The sequence below is a fragment of the Falco naumanni genome, chromosome 6 (assembly GCF_017639655.2).
Source record: "Falco naumanni isolate bFalNau1 chromosome 6, bFalNau1.pat, whole genome shotgun sequence".
In the NCBI taxonomy this organism is placed as follows: domain Eukaryota; kingdom Metazoa; phylum Chordata; class Aves; order Falconiformes; family Falconidae; genus Falco; species Falco naumanni.
Genome location: NC_054059.1, coordinates 53,878,743 through 53,896,658, shown reverse-complemented (window position 1 = coordinate 53,896,658; position 17,916 = coordinate 53,878,743).

The following is a 17,916-nucleotide window of genomic DNA, read 5'->3' as shown; positions in this document are numbered from 1 at the left end:
AGTCTGTGACAGAACCAGAAATTCAATGTGAAGTTAACTTTCTTCCAATCTAATAACTAGATTAAGATTACTGTACAGCAATATATATTCCATATCTGCCAGCCTCATTCACATAATTACATGTGTTGTAAACAGTCAACTTAGGATGGCAAGAGCCAGAGCAGGCACTGCAGGCATCTGCTGTAACTTGGTGGAATCCTACCTAGATATTTGGTATTACTATAGCCCTGGTTCCCTTCCCAGCAAGAGCTACCAATCACAGTGAAAAACCTGGGGCTCGGAAACACTGACACCTAAAAGGTTGTGATTCAGGAAAGGTGCTGAATCCAGATTTCTGGGAAAAGGAAGGAAGTATAACTGTGTCTACATTGAACTGGCAACTGGTTGTGTCACAAGCCACCATCCAACATGTTGGAAATGCCAGGAAAGTGTTTTTCCCACAGCTCACGATTGCTACAAAGAGTATTACCGTGAGACCGAAAAGTCTCACAGCTGTTTCACAAGCAGACACAGAAAGAAAAAGCCACAAACATCTGCAGCATTAATTTCTTTTTTTCACTTCCAGATGCTATATTCAAACCTGTTCAGTCATTCACTGCACTGTGAATCTCTTTGTTAGTATTCCAAACAGCCCAAATTTTTTTAACACCTTAAGCCCTAAAGTGAGTTGGCAACCTTTGATATAGGCTTCACTTACTTTGATAGAAACTGCCTTTACTTTTTTGTAAACACATTACGTGATTCCACAAAAAAAGAGCTTAACTTCAGGCAGCCAAGCTCAAATGTTTCAGCTACAGGTTTACCAGACTTCAAGACCAAAAGGAGCTGCTGGAACGTCCCGCCTGGCTGTCCGTGTAACACAGACTTACATTTGCTGCTATGTATATCAGGTCAAACAACTTTACTTTTGAGATTTCTTGTCCCTTCCTCTTAACTGAAGCTTGACTACCTCAAATTTTTCATCCAATTCAAGGATAAGAGTCAGGAGGTTTTGACAAGCACAGACACCCACCCATGCATAATCATGCAATAGACCACAGGCTGTGAGTATATGACCTTTCCAGCCTTCAGCAAGGGCTTCCTCACCCCAGTGTGTCTGCAGCTGCCCATCAGCACCCATAGGGTGGGTGTTACCAGCCCTTGGATCAGCCAGCAGATCTCCATGTGGGAGCCTCCACTAACTTGCATTAGTCAGCCAGGTGATGAGCACCTGGGCAGAGCTTCTTCAGCTGGAGGCAGACGTGTATCCCAGCCCACTCAGTCAGTGCGCAAGGCAAACAGTAAGTGTAGTACCACTGATATTACATGCATTGGCTGCACTGTCATTTTAACCTTGTAAAAAAAAGATACAGATTTGGAAGTGTGCCACACTCCAAGTAGTTGATGATATTTCTGTAACATTTCCCATCAGAACCTTATAACACACTGCTCTGTTTTCAGAAAATAGTTGAATACAAGAATGGTGAAGAACAGGTCTAGTATATTGGGTTACCAGTGAATGCAGTGTGACTGGTACGTAAGTCTCAGCATGACACTAATCTCTGTACCTGCAGTGAGATGAACGCAACACCTCTCTGCCTCGCTGAATATCATGCATTGATCTTTCATATGAGACAGGCTTAATAATACAGTAGAATATTTTTTTCAGGGTCAAAAAAAAAAAAATAAAAGGAGAAAGAGCATCAAACATCTCCATGTATTTTTAATAGGGCATCAGAAAAATTAACTCCTGGAACTCTGGCATGTTGCAAACATGCCTCAGTCCCACTGCTGTATAAGAACCATTGCTAAGCAGTTCATATTTTGTTGGCAGTGGAGTTCTTTAGAAATACAGATAAAGTTCCAGGTGAAGAAGCCAAAGTGCAAAGAAGTTAAGCAAAGTACTGTCCGGTGAGAGGAGAGGATTGAAAAAAAGACTTTTGGCCTTTGATGTTGTACCACTTGTGTAGACAGATGAACCACCGAGGGCAAAGGTATAGTTTAAATACAGAAAAGCTATGCACAATGTAGCTGCCAATGGCAGCTGTAGCCGCTTGCAAAGCATAGCATGGAGGGCTTCTCTACAGTTGTAGGGAACCGTGTTACTTGTGCTGATTTTCACTTAGGCTTGTTTTTATCTGGAGCTCTTTAAACCCTCACACAGGCAAGTAGCAGTGACATTTTAAAGAATGTAGAGATGGGGAAGTTGGATGACTTGGGTCATTGTCATATGATGAGCCTGAAATAGAAGAAACATTTTGTAGGGCTTGTGACTTTCAACCCCATGCTCAAATTCTTGGACATATAGCCCACCCCCTAGAAAGCAAAACGACAACAGCTTTGCTTACGTAGTGACTGACCCAGACTGATGTTTTACATCACAGGCTGTTGGACTCTGAATCAAAGTCAAATGCTGTCTTCTCCCAGGTTCCATGAGGTTTGAAAATAACACTCTAGTTTTGACCTGTTACACAATTTTAAGTTTCTTAGAGCTATTTACAGAAATGATGTATAGGCAGACAAGGAGCAGAGAAAGGAAGGGAATTTCTCAGAAAGGCAGAAAAAGCTGTTTGTGCCAGTGTTTGAGATATGAAAGCATAAAATAAACAATGAGCTGCATATGCCAGATTCAGCTGGGTAGTAACACTGTACCTGCATAATCCTTTTTTTGATTTCATTATACCTGCTTCAAAATGGATAGCACATGGTAGTGAAGTACTCTCAGCTTTGTCTGAGATAGCACTCCGAAGTATTTTTTACACACCACATTTTTGTTTTATTGTGTTATGTATACATATATATTTGTTGTTGTGATCATGTTTTTAATTTAATATATATTCATTCTATCTTGTTTAACTTTTCTAATTTGAACAGCATACACAGGACTTTTAACTCTTTCGTCTAGTCTCAGGTCACACTGATGAAGGATCTATAATCGCTCAAGCCCCAGAGCACTCACCCTGGTTATTTCAGGTATATTTGTCTTTAGGTGCTGCAACCACAACTAGTAAACTTCCAAGTCACTTCGTCTGTGTGAGCTGAGTCATGGAATAATATAAAAGGCCTTCTGTTTGTGCATTTCTGCTCACTGGAACATACTTATATGTACAGTAATGACTAATGAACTAGTGAACACGTTTCTTAAAGACAGCTTAATAGGAAAATGTGTTTTGTTCTTAGGGGTGAAGGGTGTTATGATGTTAGAAACTGTGAGAACCAACACTAATTCATTAATATAATAAATGTTTTTTCTTTATACACATTTTTATTCTCAGATGTGGTGTCTTTAAATATTGAAGAATATTATGAGCCTGAGACATCAGGTCCCACTTTGGTGTATAAGCATATTTGTGACTGCCAGGATAGGAAATAAAATTCTCTGAGTGCTTCTGAGTATCTTGTGCTATTCCCTTTAACAGTGTCCTCAAATCCTGTTAATTCAGGGATTACTTAGGTTTTGGAAAACTATCCATGGACCACCTTGTACAACACAGCTATAAGGTTTAAATTCACAATCAACTACAATGAAGGTAAGCTTTGAGTGTTCACTCACTTGCCTTTTTCAAGAATGTTTGGAGAATATTATTACTTTTATTTCTGTGTTTCTTTTGCTTGACTGATTACTTAGAAAAGAAATTGTGACTATTTTTCAGGTCATAATCTGATGTTTAAAGGACTACAGTACTACCACAGGCTGAGAAACACCTCTGTGTGGAATCTGACACTGACCATTATTGGAGATGAGATCCTGGGCCAAGCAGATCTTTGGTTGGACTACAGTGGCAATTCAAAGACTCTTAAAGCAATTTAAGAATGCTAAACTGATTAAAAACTATTTTATCAATATATTACAGCTATTGACATGTAAAAGGTCCTCTTTCATCACTCACTATCATTTTCCAGGAAGATCTTTAAAAAGATTTCAAAATCACATTTTGCTTCCAATTGGCTCCGCAGGAAGAAGAGCAGGCTTCCAGGCTGTATGCCATCATCCACGAGCATGGCTCAGCATCCTGACGCTGCTGCGGGGCTGGCTGACAAGAAATGTGGAACTGCTGAGATGCTGAATTCTTTTCACAACACGAAATGTTTAGACTGCTAGGAAAGAAAAAAAAAAAAAAAAAGGGAACTGCTGTTGGAGTGCTTGGGGAACTCCATCTACAAAGAGGAAGTATCGTGTGACTGATCAGGAAATGGGTACAAAGCATCTGTTTTGGTAGTATTTTCGCTTGTTTTGGGGACATTTCCATAGCAAACTGGAATCAGGCCCTGTGTGTAGGTATTACTTCAGAGTGAAAGGCAGGCACTGATTTGGAGTGAAACGCAACAGCTGTCAGCATGAGTGCATAGCAACACTGCACAACAGCTGAAGGCAGGTCTCGTGCAACACAACATCCTGCTGAAACTGCCGAGCATTGTAGAGCCATTCTGGGCTGCAAGAATTACAAAAAATGCTTTGACTTCACCAAAAAAACTGTTTTCCAGGCTGTTTTTTCTGATAGGAACCGGGTCTTTTTTGCCTACAGAATCTCTGGGATACAGTGCCATCTGTGCTACAAAACCCCCAGGGAAGTATGTAAGGCAGCAAGCTGCAAACACGATGAAAGTCCTTTCTGGTCTTGCCTAGCAAGGCACTTCTTTAGCATGCACAGATTTGAAAGGAGACAAGTTTAGCCCTCATCTTTCCATAAACGTTGGCTGGTCTGGAGCACAGTGCCAACCCTTGTGATGTCAGGGCTGTTCGCTCCTTTGGTTTTGTCACGTGATTTTTAAACATCATTTTTCCAGAAGCTGAGTCCAAAACTATGACTGATTTTCTTGCTTAAAGTGAAGCTCTGCGCATGCGTTAGCACTTGAGCAAGTTGTTGTTAGTCAGATCTTTGCGGAGTTGTGGGGAGGGTAGTGTACTGCCCTCAATGCAATGAAGTCATTTTTAGAGGAAGTCCTTGTATGGACTTATTTATTCATTATTTTGGAAGACTTCAAATAGCATTTCCAGGAGGACCAATTCAAATTCCAGATTTGGTTCTCCTTATTCGGTCATTCCTTAGTCAGCCTTAGTCTGCCTCCCAAGGCAGAGGCAAGCTTGGATATGCTGGTGCAAGTGGGCAGCAGAGAAAGATGACACAAACCCCCTGACAGAGGGTATTTTGGACCTACCCCTGCCAGACAGTTATAAAGGGACTGAAAGAAATGAGAGGTGTATTTTAAGGGCTGTCATGGTAAAGCTGCTGGGCAGCATACTTGGTGAGATGTAGAGCGAGGCAATTATTTGGAGAACTCTTTTTGCCATTGGCTTTTCCCTCTCCAGAGGAAGAAACTTGTTAGCTTAAATGATTTCAAACATGACCCATCCCCATTTGCTCAGTAGATCAAATTAGTCTACGTTTGTCCTGGATGACAGTGTAACAATAGTGACAGGGCATAATATTCTGCCTTGCTCCCTTGGGCTTCTTTTTCAGCCCTGTTTTAACTCTGTCTTCCATCCATCCTTTCCACTGCTCCTTGGAGTGATCTTTTTTCCTTAATCTGCTCCTGCATTTCAATCTTTTCTCCCTCAGGCCTTTCTTTCTTCCTGGCTGCTTTGAGTTGAAGCCAGCACTCTGAAAGCAGCACCATCAGCTACAGTCACCTTCAGAGGAATATCATGAGTTCAAAGTTATCTTCAAAATTATTTCAAGTGAAAGAGATCATTTTCTCATGTTTTTATTTCATAGGGTGGAGTCAAATAGAATACGGAAAACTGTGCACAGTTTTGGCCACCCACTTCAAGAAGGATGTCAAGAAAGTGGAGAGAGTCAGAGTGGAGGGCTACCAGGATAGTCAGTGGTCTATCTCACAGGTTCACTGAGGAGAGACTGAAGAGCTGGGCTTGTATGGTTTGATGAAGAGAAGGCCAAAGGCAGTTGAACAGCAGCCTATGACTTCATAACTAGGAGCTACAATGACACCAGAGCCAAATTCTTCTCAGTGGTAACAGAAAGTGCAAGAAGGCTCAATAGCAGCAAGATGAGCATTCAGCTTGGACATTAGGAAACAAAATGCCCACCAGGAGGCTAGTGCAGCCTGGGAACAACCTTCCTTGATAGCTGGAGGAAACTCTGTCCCTGGAGGTTTCCAAGCCTCCACCAGAGAAAGGCACACTGACCTGCTCCAGTGGTGGCCATAGTCTGGCCGCAGGGTGGGATGGGTTGCTCAAGGTGCCCCTCTAAATAACATTGTAACACTGCAAAATCGTGTACTTATCCTCTCAAACCACTTAGTGTAGAGTTTGCCATGCTGTACCTCAGTTAGCCAGTCCCTCCTGAACTGGAAGAGAAGGAATTTTTATTTATTTGTTTATTTTTAAGGCAGGATAATAATAAACCAAGCTGACCAGTTACGGTAATTCTGGAGTAAGTCAAATACTAGCAAATGCCTCTAACCCTTGCTTTAAATGTAATATATTTCATGCGGACAGTGTCCCGTCAATTTTCATAGTCTTTCAAAACTCTAGGCTCTTGAGGGTGCTGGAAGATGTGCAGGTAAAGGTCAGTGCTGAGAGCCCAGCAAACATATGCCCAGCAGAGCAGAACCTGTAGTTTCTGTGGTTAAAACTGTGTTGCAATTCTGATAGATTTGTCAGGCAACAACAGACGTTAAGAGGAAAAAGTTTGTGTGGACGGAGAAGTATCTCATTCTTGAGTCAGGCCGCTCCTGGGCTACAGTCTGATTCTAAAGTAGTCCTGCAAGACAATGTCAATTTTCATCTTAAAGGATATGTATAGACCCTAGGGCACGGTAGGCTACCCTGTATTAGAACATGTACTCTCGGTTCTACAAGCCAGTGTATTTATTTTTAGGTAGGCAAGTAACCTCCTTAATTTTAGTGGGATGATTCACATCCATGTGATGATGCATACGTGTCTTCATAGAATAAAAGTTCTTCATTTTTTGTTTCAATATTTATGACTTTTGTCTGAGTTATTCTAATGAAATCTGTGTTAAATTTTATTTCTGCCCACCTCCCCCCCACCCACCCTGACGTCAACAGACATCCAATGCTTTTTGTGGAGAGGTGTTTCTTTTACAGTTTCCAATGCCTTCTTATTTTTACTGGGATGGCTGAAATACTTTGTTTAGGACATAGGTTGTAAGCCACAGTCTTGCATTTGCTACAATTACTTTTAACATACTTACAAACTTAATATTTTGTGCAGCTATATTAAAAGCAACAGCTATTTCCCATCTGTTTTAATTTGCAGTAAATGAGTTTATGCTGCTGTGTTTTAGGCAGACAAGAGCTTGTCTTCTTCAGTAATTATCTCCAGACAATGCTGTTTGAATGAAGTGATGGGCTAAATGAAAATGATAGCGTATCTCAGGTAAACCAAGCAATTTTGTTCCAACGTATTAAAGCCTGATTATAATAAAAGGTTTTGAATTAATTTCCCTAACCACTGAGCTGATATTCACAAATTGCCTTCTGAGATGTACAGTGACAAAGTGGATATAAGCATCTTCTTGAGACTATGGAAGGTATCAAAGAATGATGGGATTGTTTACATCATTTAAAATTAATCCTTTTTCATACTGGCAGCTGGGATCACTCCCCTTACTCCCCTGGTTCCTGAGAAGTGGGAAGGTTTTTGAGTCTTTATCACAGTCATAGACTTTGGTCATTGTTACATTTTACATGGAAAAGTTTAAACTATAGTTTCTCCTCCACATGAACCGAAGCCTTCCATCTCTTGTGTAGGAGCTAGAAAAGCAGTAGGTTTCTTCCAGGGAGCTTTCACCTCATTCCTAAGGCAATCAGTCTGGGGGCAGCCACCTCTCTGCCTAGGGCCTTGAAAGGTAATTAGGGGATCACGCATAGCAAGCCTTAGTTAGCCCTTCTCTCTTCTAAAGCGTATTTACCTCAGAGCATTTGCATCAGTGTGAAAAGAATTAAATGCCTCCTTGGACAGGCAGTTCTGTTATGGGATCCATTTCTGCTGTGTGATGGTAAGGGCTGATGACTCCAGACACGGTACCCTATCTTTGTTAGGGTTCCCCCTTCCTGGACAAACCTCACCCTTTGAGAATTGTGATCACATAGATTTCTCTTGCAAAATAAATTGCAGAAAAATATAGTACAGAGAGACCTTGCACCCATTAAAAAGGAAGAAATATTGTCTTTCTTGCCTTTTTTCTTTGTAAGGAAGCAACATGAGCACATTCCCAAATTAAGGTCACTTTTAGAAACAACAGCAAAAAATACAGAAAATATAGCAACTGAGTGTTTTCCTTTTTCTGTGGGGGCATTATTCAATATGACCCCTTTAATTAGGTGTGGGGGGTTTTTATAGCCACTTCTTTAAGTTTATTTCAATGCCTATAAAATACATTAAAATAATTCTCCTTGGCCAGGAGCCAAGTGATTCAAATGAATAGGAGACTCCTGATACTAAGCTTTTCTTTTGTGCCGCATTTTCCTAGAGATTTTCTCTATTAATCTTGCAATAACCCATGCTTCTGTGTGATTTATTGCTTAGTTGCATAACTGCACAAAAGGGTTGTGGGCAATGCCCCTTGTAGTGCTCTTCAAAAATATAATACTCTCCTATAAGGCCTGGAGTTCTTTTCACTGGTGAGACTCCAGGTAAAAGGGCTTTCCATTAGGTCTTGCCAGCCAAGATGGGGATCCCTGCTGGGGAAATAGGACCTCAAACAGAATAGAGCTGCAGTTTGGAAACTGGGTGGAAAATACATGGTGGTCAAGGAAATGTTAAGGCAAGTCAAAAGGTCAGATCTGGATGTTTTTCTGGCACCTGGGAGAGCAATGGCTGTGGTGCCTCCTCGTCACTGCTGTTTTCTCTGGTGGCCTCTTTTCTATCCTCTTGCCCTCCCTTCGTCCTCTACCACTGCACCCACTTAGCAGTTCCTCTAGAAATCTCATCTGCTGCCACACTCTGGAAGAAAGCCCACCAGGGCCCTGCTTGGCTAATTTTGTGCTGGCTTCCTTCACCGTATTCTGTGGTATGTCAAGTGCCAGATCTATAACTCAACAGAACAAGAAGCAAATCTAAAGAAAAAAAAAAAAAAAAGGATTAGCTCTGTGTTATATCTGCACAGGCTCTCCAAGAAAACGGGACTCTAAGTCAGTAAAATAATGCTTGGAAAGAGGACAGAAAGGAGTACAGGGGTATTGAGGAACCCCCACCACTGAAGGTTTTTAAGAAGTTAAACCCAGATCATCTAGTCTTCCTTCATAGTCAGGGGAAAGAAAAGGACACAGACAGGAACTGATTCTTCTCCTTCTCCTCAGACGGGATTTCTCTTGTAGGCCAGAAAAATGGTGGCTGTTCCTCTCTGTTCCTTGCCACAAAACCAGAGCGACAACCCGTGACCCCACCACCCGCTTGGCAGAGGTCTGAAGTCAGGTGAGATTATGGGTTTGATTTGTATTAAAGAAAAATCCTTCAGAGCCACAAGTACTAGGAACACAATTTTTCACCAGAAATTTAGAATGGGCAGTCACCACAGGTTTTCCAAATTGCAGCATCTGAGCTGCCATGGAGCGCTGCTTGCTGCCTGACACGGCTGGTTGCAGATCAGCGTGAGGCTGTCCTGCAGGTAAATCTGGAATGACTTCACATGCCTTCAGCCCAGACTGTTACATTTCTTTTTTAGTGCAAGTTCAGTATGACACATAGAGACACATTTATATTAACTGCAATTAAGCTCTATTAGACCTTTGATCTGCTACCATGTTGTAGTGTATAAATGAATACATTAAAAGAGGAATAAAATGAGAAATAATTACCTTCTGTAAGTTGCAAAGCTGAATTTCAAGCTGTCCCTTTCGAGCAGTTTCATCACATTTTTAATTGAGCTAGGTTTTGTGTCAGGAAAAAGAGCTTTATTGGAAAAGATGAGGGAAAAGTAGAACAAAAGATGATGTTTCATTAAACAGAAATGCCATGGGCTTGAAACTGTAATCTTCAAAACTTGTGTATTAGGAAATCAAATTACCAAATTGTTAGGTTTTGGGGAGTAAAGCCTTCATTTTCTTGAAGAGACACACATTGGCAAAACCCCCAAACCTAAGTCTGATTTGGAGATCAATTTTTTAAAATATTCCATTGAAAGGACAAAATTAGCCAAGTATGATGGTCAGCTGATGTGGGAAAGTGAGAAAAAATGACCATCCTGATAATCAGTCTGAAAAATTAACTCTTACTTTCCATAGCCAGCTGAATCAGACTGATGGTTTCCTTGCAGGGAGGCATGGACTGACTTTGTTGCTCCGGACCTGATGAGAGAGGAGAGAGCAGGGCTGGGGAGAAGGGCTGGCTCAGTGGGGCGATCCTCTCTCTTGCACTCTGGTGAGGTCAGCTCATGGAGCTTTGTACGGGGGGAAAAGTTAGGCTTCTGTGTGCCAGACACAGGTACCTTCAGGAATTGTGTTTCTGCTTCCAGTCCTCACAGACAGCAAAGAGCACAGAATCTGGGGCTATGTGCTCCCAAGTGGGGGGCAGCTGTCTATTTTTCTTCAGTGTAAACTCCCCAAGTGCAAAGTAAAGCTTGCTGCCACTATCAAACAAGAATATCCATACGTGACTTCAGAGGACCGTTCTTGAGCTCAAATGTACACTGAGCTGTGAAATAGAGTTGTGCTAGTCAAGTAAGCAATCCCAGGTCTTATGGAGACTTTTTTTTTACTTCTCAAGGAGGAGAAAGGAGAAAGAATGGCTTTTACTGTCCCTTCAGGTTTTTGTACAGGCACAAAACACTTTATATGTACAGGTGTTTTTTTGCTGGGTTGTTTTTTGTTTTGTTTTGTGTTGTTTTCTACAGTCTGCTTTTTGACTGTGTAGGCTTTTTTCATTTCACTGCATATCATGGTTGGCAGTTCAGTCTGCAGAAATGGATAAAATGGAGGTGCAAGATGAGGTGCAGCACCTAGTGAAAATTTCCCACAAAAGCCCCAACTGTGACATTTCTATCTCTCTGCCTGCTGTTCCCTTGAAGCACCATATATTCTCATTGCAGAAGGAGGCAGTCCGTTAATTCCCACTGCAAAAGGAGATCTACCCATGCATATGCCTTGTAGATAAACTGTGAAAAATGGAAACTACACCTCAGTCTCCTGCACCTCTCTCTCCAGTCCGTTCAAGGGGCTTTTAACTTCAAAGTCTAGTTGAGAGCATTAAATTGCCAATATTATCAAGTGCATTAAGCCTGGAAACCCAACAGACTGATTATCTGTTGGTTTGCTTCTTGGGTAACCACTCTTATCTGCCAGAGTGAATACCGCCATAGGTGCAAAACGGTATCAAATCTCTAAGAAGCAGCAAATCTGTAGAGCTAAGCAGCAAAATATCAGGCCCAACAGGTACAAATACATCAAGAGGATTGTGACATCTCTGTCTCATAAAAATCTCCCCTTCCTTCCTTCCTTCCTTCCCTCCCTCCTTCCTTCCTTCCTTCCTTCCTTCCTTCCCTCCCTCCCTCCTTCCTTCCTTCCTTCCTTCCTTCCTTCCTTCCTCCCTTTCTTCCTTCCTTCCTTCCCTTCCTTCCTTCCTTCCTTCCTTCCTTCCTTCCTTCCTTCCTTCCTTCCTTCCTTCCTTCCTTCCTTCCTTCCTTCCTTCCTTCCTTCCTTCCTTCCTTCCTTCCTTCCTTCCTTCCTTCCTTCCTTCCTTCCTTCCTTCCTTCCTTCCTTCCTTCCTTCCTTCCTTCCTTCCTTCCTTCCTTCCTTCCTTCCTTCCTTCCTTCCTTCCTTCCTTCCTTCCTTCCTTCCTTCCTTCCTTCCTTCCTTCCTTCCTTCCTTCCTTCCTTCCTTCCTCCCTCCCTCCCTCCCTCCCTCCCTCCCTCCCTCCCTCCCTCCCTCCCTCCCTCCCTCCCTCCCTCCCTCCCTTCCTTCCTTCCTTCCTTCCTTCCATTTCTCTCTCCTCTCTTTCTTTAATTTTTACCTCTTAGTAGTGAGTTTCTAGCCTCATGGTGAAATGCGATCCAAGCAAACTCTAAAGCCTAGGTTAAAATACAAAGTCCACCTTTTTAAAGTTCAAGTGTGGGGAGGAAGACAGAGAAGTGAGAGGGCAAGTTACCTCACAAGTATTATGTCTAATGTTGAAATGCTGGTTTGAATGAGTGCTATAGAAGTAACAATGAGAAATAGTATTTGGGAAGCAGGTCAGGTTTAGAAAAATACTGTTTTGTAGACAAAATGACTGGGAAAGATCTCAAATAACTTTGTTAAAAGTGGTTGAGCAAACACTGTAGGTCTCATCAGTGATGAAAACCATTAATATAGACCTATTCATTATGAAGGTCAAAAATCACACAGAGCTGAACTCTTGAACCACAATATTTTGGGCTAGGGACAGCTGCTTTCTTCCTGGTGTGAGCCGTGTGTGGCATGATTAAGTGCTCACTGCTCAGAGTACAGTAATCCTGTGTGGGATAGGCAAGGGGCACCGCCAGATCAGTTGTGAAATGCTGTAGTGAATTGAAATGAGTAGACAGCAACAGAGGACTGAAAATGAAACGGCTATTAAAACCAACAGCGTTGCAAACCTAAAGCATTCCAAAATCACGAGTCCAGACACTGTCCCCAATTTATAAAACTTGTTTACAGACCATTTTATAAAAAAAATAATCAATGGTAAATTTATTCTTCTTGCTTTCTGGTTTCAGAGTTTCCAGGTACTTCACAATCTCACATTTTCTCTTCAGCCACAAATATTAAGTACCTAAACACCCTTCCCACTGTCCTACATCAAGCAAGTAGGGATATGTAAAGGAAACTTGAAATATCATGAGATTCATCATCAAGTGTTAAGAACTGGCAAGATTGCTGTAAGCCTGGCACTGCAGACCAGAGGCATTAAGTATCACATTTTTGAGCTTTAATTAATAAGTACTTCAGATCCAAATAATTAATTTGAGATAAATGATGTTAAAAAGTAAGAGCTGCTTCTTGCAGATGATGTATCTCTGAGCTCAATGAATGCCTGGAAAGACAAAGCGTTGTAGGGATGGTTTCCCACCTTCTGTCATTTGCCTGTTGCATTGGCACTGGTGAGGGGAGGGCATTTCCCCTCGTGGTTTAAGAGCTAGTGGAGCTTTGATGAAAGCAGAGCTGCCTCTGAAGGATGGATAGCAATGTCCTTTTTGCTATGTCACTGTTTAATGTCATGCAAAGTAATTCCAGATTATCCAGTCGTAGGACCCATAAGTGGCAGGCCTTTTTTTCTGTTCCCATTTACTTTTCAAGCCCAAGAGATATATTATGTGTGTATATATAAGATAAATAATAGGAGAATTCTATAAATGTTAGCCATGGTTTGAGTCTGTAGACAATTCACACACTTCTTTCAGAGGTCACAGGATGATTAGGACAACTGGTCCTTCATTAAGACAGACAGATCTTTGATAAACCTTTTAAAGACAATTTGGAGAAATCATTTTAAAAATTGCTTTGTCATGGTGATATCCTGCCTTTTCTTGCTCCTCATCCTCTGACCAAGGGATTATTTTGCCTGTTGCAGTCATCCCCATGGACATCCAATTTTGTCATGTAAACACAGCACAAAACAGCTGGGTCATAAGACTCACTGCAGCCCAAAGCAACCCAAGTGTTGAAGCTTTTGCTTCAAAGTGCTTTATGTCCTCTGGCACAATCAAGAGCCAGTATGTAACTAGAATTCAAACGCAGGTGCTAAACAAGATTACCTTTGATTGCTGTTGTAGAAACATGGAAAGAAACACTTCCTTAGCCTTCTAATGGCATTTTTACAGATCCTTAAGAACTGGCTACCAAGTTTGTTATGGTGAAGCAACTGGGTTTTAATTAAGTTCAGTTAACTGATATTGTGAAGTGGTTGTTAAATGCTTCTTAAGTAGAACCACTGGAAAACATTTGAAAATCCAAGGCGATTCAAGATGTTATCCTAAGTGTCCCTGCTCAGCCAGTCACTGCAATCTCACACTGAGGGAACCATTCAGGACAGTTGAGTCATGACAATAGAGACCTTAAACTTCAGCTTACCCTGAAAGCAGGTCCCATATTAGTAAAATATGAGCACTTTTTCTGCTTTAACTGAAATAGCCTAGATGCCTAATCAACCGAGGTAAAAAAAAAACCAGCACCCCCATCCCATCACCACCACCAAGAAGCGGTCCCTTGTCATGTATTTTTAACTGGGTCATTCCCTCTCCAGATCTGGTTTCACATGTAGCCAGTTCTGGACCTAGCTGAGAGGACAATAACTGCTGGTAGGGAAGAGAGGGCAGGAGCAAGCGAGAGGGACTGGCCGGTTCAGATCACTGTCCTGTTATACTTCAGGCAGAAGAAAGCATGGCTCAAATCAGATAAATCAGTGGACCTACCCTGTATGGATTCCCATATTTTAGAAAAAAGTGTATTATGGCTATAGCTAACATTGCTTAGGGATCAGCATAACCTACACTGTTCACACAGCAGAATGAGATCTCACAAAGGAGTGAGAATGTTTAGTTAATTAAATGTATTTCTAAACTTGTTTCATAAAATTTTATCATCTAGATCAGCATTTAATCTCTACACATAGAAGCCAAGATTGGTATAGGTCAGGGGAATTAACCAGGAGCATTAAGCATTCAAAATCAAAGCAAGGAAGTGAAAGATTTCCTCCTAATGGGGACAGAGGCTTCTGGGATGTTTCCCAGGGGGACAGTTGCAAAAATGGCAAAGAAAGCAGGAAGAAAATTCCCAAACCATTCAAGTGAAATCTGCCTGAGGATCTGACAGCAACTTGTCATGTTGCAAGCAGTTTATGTTTACTGGGACATTTGCACTGTGTAGCCATGGCATTTTGGGGGCTTTTTTTTTCTTCTTGGTTTAAATGCAGTTCTGACATACCATCCAATCACAGTACCAACAGTCTAAGTTAACGTGGTACATTTTTCATTTATAAATAGGATCTAATCTTATGACAAGGCAAAAAGAAGTAAAGACAAACAAGGCAGAAAAAGACCCCACATCTCTCCCAAAGCAAAACCACGAGACAGAAAAGAGCCAGAGTAAGAAGAATGTGTGAGCTCAACATATTCAGTTTACGCTGTCTACGCTAAAACTAATGAGGCTGCTGACATGCACGGCACTTGTGTCCTTGGTCCTCCTGTGCACAGACCAGGGGTCACCAAGTGGCCACTTTTGCCCTTGAATGTATTTGCAGGACTCTTGCTGGTAGCTAACGAGAGTGCTGCTCACATAGCAGATCAGTGCTGAAAGGTGGCTGACAGCTTATTAAACAGATCTTCTATGATACTTTTGTTTCTCCTTGTTATGCCATGGCATAATTCCTCAGGAGCCTTTGTGCAGCACATCGCTGTCCTGCACACAAGTGTGTTGTTGTTATTTGTTGTCCAGCAAACACTCAGTGGGCGAGAGCCTGCATCTCGCTTTGACATGAAAAACATCCTTCAATTAAGCTTGGCTTGGGGATAAAGCACTTCAGCCCTGAATAAAGGCGCGTCAGAAGCAGAGGCTCTGCCCGCTTGGCCCCACACCGCCCCAGCCCCCTGCCCGCCCTGCCGCGCGCTGCCCGTACCTGCCTCCTCGCCGCCCCAGAGGGGCCTGGGCTCGGGCTTGGGCAGCGATTCTCCTTTGCTGTGGGGCTCCTTCGTCTGAAAAACAGAGGGAACACATCAGGTCATGAGAGCTTCCTATTGTTCTGGGTTATTGCTTTACAACGCTTAAGACCAAAATTATTTTCCATCCAAAGAAAACGTGTCAGGCGGCAGTGCAAGGCCCCTCTCCAGCTGTTTCTATAATCAGGGGCAAACTTATGAGGTGCCAGGTACTGCGATCTTCCAGAACAGAAAAAGGCTCTGTGGTTCACTGTACTTTGAATTGCATTTTTCCATTCAAAGTGCGTGTGTTGATTTTACACCCATGGACCAGATGGTTAGCCCCGTTCTCCTGCCTTCATCCCGCTGAGGCAAGGGAAGGGAAAGGAAATGGCAGGCAGGGTCCCACCAGGGCCGTCTTCTGACATGGGGCTGTTTGTGGAGAGCCACTTTGCCCACTCGTTCACCCAGGGCACGGCCAGCCTTCATGGGGAGGAGATTTGGGGTAGGGGATGCACGGGTGTAATCCCTTCACATATTCTTTGGTATTGCCAATGGGGATCTACAGACCCATGTTCCCCTCCCTGATTAACACTTTGTCCTCATCCCTGCTATTACAGTGCATCTAACTGCTTCCCCCTGGACCTCTCTTACTCACACAAGAGGCTCAGATCAGAGCTGTGCAGGAATTTGTGTGACTGTGTTCTGGCCCCACTTTCATAAGGGTACCAGCCACTGGCCTCAGTGGTGCTGCTTCTGGGTGACAAACTGAGCATGAAGGTGAAGTCAGTTGTCAGGATTACTGTGGTGGTTTGACCCTGGCTGAAAGCCAGGTGCCCACCGAAACCACTCTATCACTCCCCTCCTCAACTGCGCAGGGGAGAGAAAATGTAACAAAAGGCTCATGGATTGAGATAAGGACGGGGAGATTACACAGCAGTTACCGCCACGGGCAAAACAGACTTGACTTGGGGAAATTAGTTTAATGGATTACCGTTCAAATCAGAAAAAAACCCATCTTTCCCCCAGTCCTCTCTTCTTCCTGGGCTTAACTTAATTCCTGATTTCTTTACCTCCTCCCACCAAGTGGCAGAGGGGGATGAGGAATGGGGGTTGTGGTCGATTCATCACATGTTGTCTCTGCTGCTCCTTCCTCCTCACACCCTTCCCCTGCTGCAGTGTGAGATCCCTCCCAGAGGAGACTGCTCCATGAACTTCTCCAATGTGAGTCCTTCCCATGGGCTGCAGTGTGGGTCCCTTGCACAGGGTGCAGTCCTTCAGGATCAGACTGCTCCAGCGTGGGTCCCTTGCAGGGTTACAAGTCCTGCCAGAAAACCTGCTCCAGTGTGGGCTCCCCTCTCCATGGGTCCACAGGTCCTGCCAGCAAGCCTGCTTCAGTACATGCTTCCCACAGGTCCCACATCCCCCTGCTCAGGTGTGGGGTCCTCCATGGGCTGCAGGTGGCTATCTGCTCCACCGTTAACCTCCATGGGCTGCAGGGGCACAGCCTGCCTCACCATGGTCTTCACCATGGGCTGCAGGGGCATCTCTGCTCCGGTGTCTGCGACACCTCTTGCCCTTACTTTACTGACCTGGGTGTCTGCAGGATTGTTTCTCTCACATTCTCATTTCTCTCTTCTGCTTCAATTTTGTTGCCCAGGTGGTTTTTTTTCTTTCCCTTCTTAATATGTTATCCCAGAGTTGCTACCACCATCACTGATGGGCTTGGCCTTGGCCAGTGGTGGGTCTGTCTTGAAGTTGGCTGGCATTGGCTCCATTGGATATGGGGGAAGCTTCTGACATCTCATGGAAGCCACCCCTGTAGCTCCCCCACTACCAAAACCTTGCCATGAGAAAACACTACAATTAAACATGTGCTATACCCTGTGTATCCCAAAGTACTTCTCAGGCTCTCCATCCCACTGAGACTCTGCATCCAGCATCAGGATGGGAAGTAGCAGTCAAACAGCAAATAAGGTGCTGCAGAAGAACAAGTTAAAGAATTCCTGCTAGAATCACCTCACAGGCTTTTGGTGAAAAGTTCTGGTGTCCAAAGACAGGAGAAATTTTCTTGCTAATGTCAACACTCAAATGCTTCTTCATACAAAGGCATTGTTTGCCAAGTCTGCAGTCCTGAAGGGTTAAAGAGTTTGTCAGTATGAGTCTAGGGCTCTGGTAAGTCACTCAAGTAGTTTTCAACTGTGATGTTCTTTGTGTTTTCAGTTTAAGAAATGCTTTCATTCAAAAGATTCCCAACTCAAATGGCAACTTCACCCACTATTACACACACTCTAAACAGATGTGAAGCTGGCTGGAGTATGCACAACGTTGAAAGGCATTGAAAAGGTGTCTCACTTCTGA